This window comes from Notolepis coatsorum (genome assembly GCF_963971535.1).
Source record: "Notolepis coatsorum genome assembly, chromosome: 1".
NCBI classification, from domain to species: Eukaryota; Metazoa; Chordata; class Actinopteri; order Aulopiformes; family Paralepididae; genus Notolepis; species Notolepis coatsorum.
In genome coordinates, this window is record NC_140165.1 from 237,719,690 (window position 1) to 237,722,226 (window position 2,537).

The 2,537-nt window shown below is 39.0% G+C and overlaps 1 long non-coding RNA gene across 1 annotated transcript; it reads right to left on the reverse strand.

Moving 5' to 3' along the window:
* Positions 1-461: 461 nt before the first annotated feature.
* Positions 462-1,925, reverse strand: LOC311235110. The gene is made up of 3 exons (XR_014620128.1): positions 1,817-1,925; positions 1,482-1,598; positions 462-707 (listed from the first exon to the last, which is right to left on the reverse strand). It is a non-coding gene; the product is annotated as an uncharacterized lncRNA (long non-coding RNA).
* Between the last annotated feature and the right edge of the window lie 612 nt (positions 1,926-2,537).

Consider the following 2,537-nt stretch of genomic DNA (forward strand, 5'->3'; position numbering starts at 1 on the left):
TGGGTCTTCCAGCATTTAATGATTACTATTGGGCAGGTAACGTCGAGGCAAAGCCTTGAGCCACGCACTCTGTCACGTGACTTGACGGACTGACTTTGAATCAAATAAACAGAACCAAACACACCATACGCTTGATCTCATTTGATGATTACTAGTCTTTGAAGTAACTGATTGCTCATGATGAGGTGTAGGAGTAACATAGTGGCCTATGTGTTCAAAGACATTGGATACAGCCCCCCTCTGCTACCTAAGGTGGCTTATAGTAGAATAAGTCTTTATTTTGCCATGCAGCAACACACACATGTAAGGTGGGCGACACACAGGAACACACACACACGCATTGAAAAATGAAATGCCTCTCACCGTGCTGTGAGGCGACAGTGTTAACCAATGCACCACGTTAACCACGGTGTAGATGTAGTAACTGTATCTCCTATTTCAGTAAGAGAGAAAGACAACAATAGGATAAAATATCATTTTTATTTAAGACATAGAAAAGCATCACAACAAGGTCAAACAGAGAGGTGATCCGGCCTCGTACTCCTCCCCTCCCTGTTGTTTAGTTTTCTTCTTCTATGATTCAGGGTTTGCTCCTGTGCTTCTCCTGTGTAGCGGGTGCCTCTGTGGCCAGTCCGATGATGTAACTCCTCCTGCTCGTCACAGTAACGCCACAGTAGTCGCCACCGCCGTAGCGGCACTGACTGCCCCTAGAAGGAGATCACAGAGACGTTACTGTGGTGTTCAGGTCTGATCCTGAGTCTGTCACGTGAGGTTAACACTCCATGCATTACAGGGGGAACACTGTTCAACGCTGACAAAAAGAGACGACTAAGGAACTCATTTTATTCTCTGTTCTATTTTTTATTAAAGGTGCACTATGAAGTTTGAGGAGATGTTTACTATATAGGCCAACATAGACAAATATACTTACATATTACTACATAAGACTATAGTACACACACACCTATAAACATTATGCACATACACATATATTGCCATGAATCAGGGAACAGACACATATGCAACACATGTAAAATGACTGTAATGTGATGTAATTATTGTATGATCACGTAAAGAATGTCACTATTTTAAAGCCTAAGGGGTTGCAAATTAGCCATGGCTAGAAATCCTACATGCAATGCATCTGTATCTTGTTATTGTAACTTTTTACAGTGATTTTCTTTTGCATTGTCCCTGACAAAAAGAAATGCAATTCATTAAATGATTCTACCTTATGTCATCCTAAATTAATAGAAAATAATTTTGAGGTACTGTGAACGTAAGCCAATTGAATATTCTTAAAAAAAACAAAATTGCTGTTGACTACATTTGTCTGTTTGTTTATTCTGTTATGAAAATATATCATTATAATTGTATCACTTTTCTGAGTTTCAAATTTCTCTCCCAAAACTACGTAGCACAGCTTTTACTGAAAAGTTCAAATACCATTTCACTGTAAAGACTTCAGTAAAGGTCATTACCTGCAACCCCTCCTGTTACCGCCGCCGCCGCAGCTCCAATGGCAGCAACGCTGGCCACACCCACAGCAAGAGGGGCCAGGATCGGGGCTCCAACCACTCCAAGAAATAGAAGAATAACTTCAAGGAAAGAAAGAGAGAGGCGGACATGGGAAAATTAAAATAATTTAATTATTATATTTAATAAAATGTACAGTGCAAGAAAGGTATTACTCTGTTAACCTATAAAATACTATTTATTATATAGGTTCATAATTATTAAATGTTTAATTTAAAATGTGTGTATGTGTATATATATATATACATATACATATATATAAAGTCTTTAGTCTACTCACGTGCTCCCATGATGCGTTTTGTCTGCTCTGCTCAGTCTGCTCTGCTCAGTCTGCTCTGCTCAGTCTGCTCTGCTCAATCTGCTCTCCTCTGCTCTGGACATTTATAGGCATAAAGTGAAAGTGAACATGAAAACTCGAACTCAAGATGTAATAAACAACATCATTTGGCAACCGAAAGGAGTTTGACTGCAAATCCATACACAGACATCCTGTGAACTCCACACCCTGATGTTAGATAACTACAACACCATGCAGACTGCATAGGCCTACAGACCTAAGAATGGCTCTATGTTTTTGACATGTGGGTTCCAAGTCATTCTTTCCTTGATACAAAAATGAAATCATATTATGCATGAGTACAGATATGAGACTGTGCTGACACCACATAGCAGTGTCTGCTCTATTGACAATAAAAGCTCAGACTGAGCAGTAGGAACCTATTCTCCAAACTGCTCAGCCTCCTTGAAAGATCCATCATCACCACTAGCCTAAGTACATATAACATATACATATAATATAAAGAGTGTGTGTGTGTGGGTGGGGCTCATCATCATCATCATCATCATCATCATCATCATCATCATCATCATCATCATCATCATCATCATCATCATCATCATCATCATCATCATCACTTGATTGGTCTGAAATGGCCATATGAAAGATCTTCATCTTTAAATTAAATCTACATACATTTCCATGAAGGAAAAATAGCCTAGAT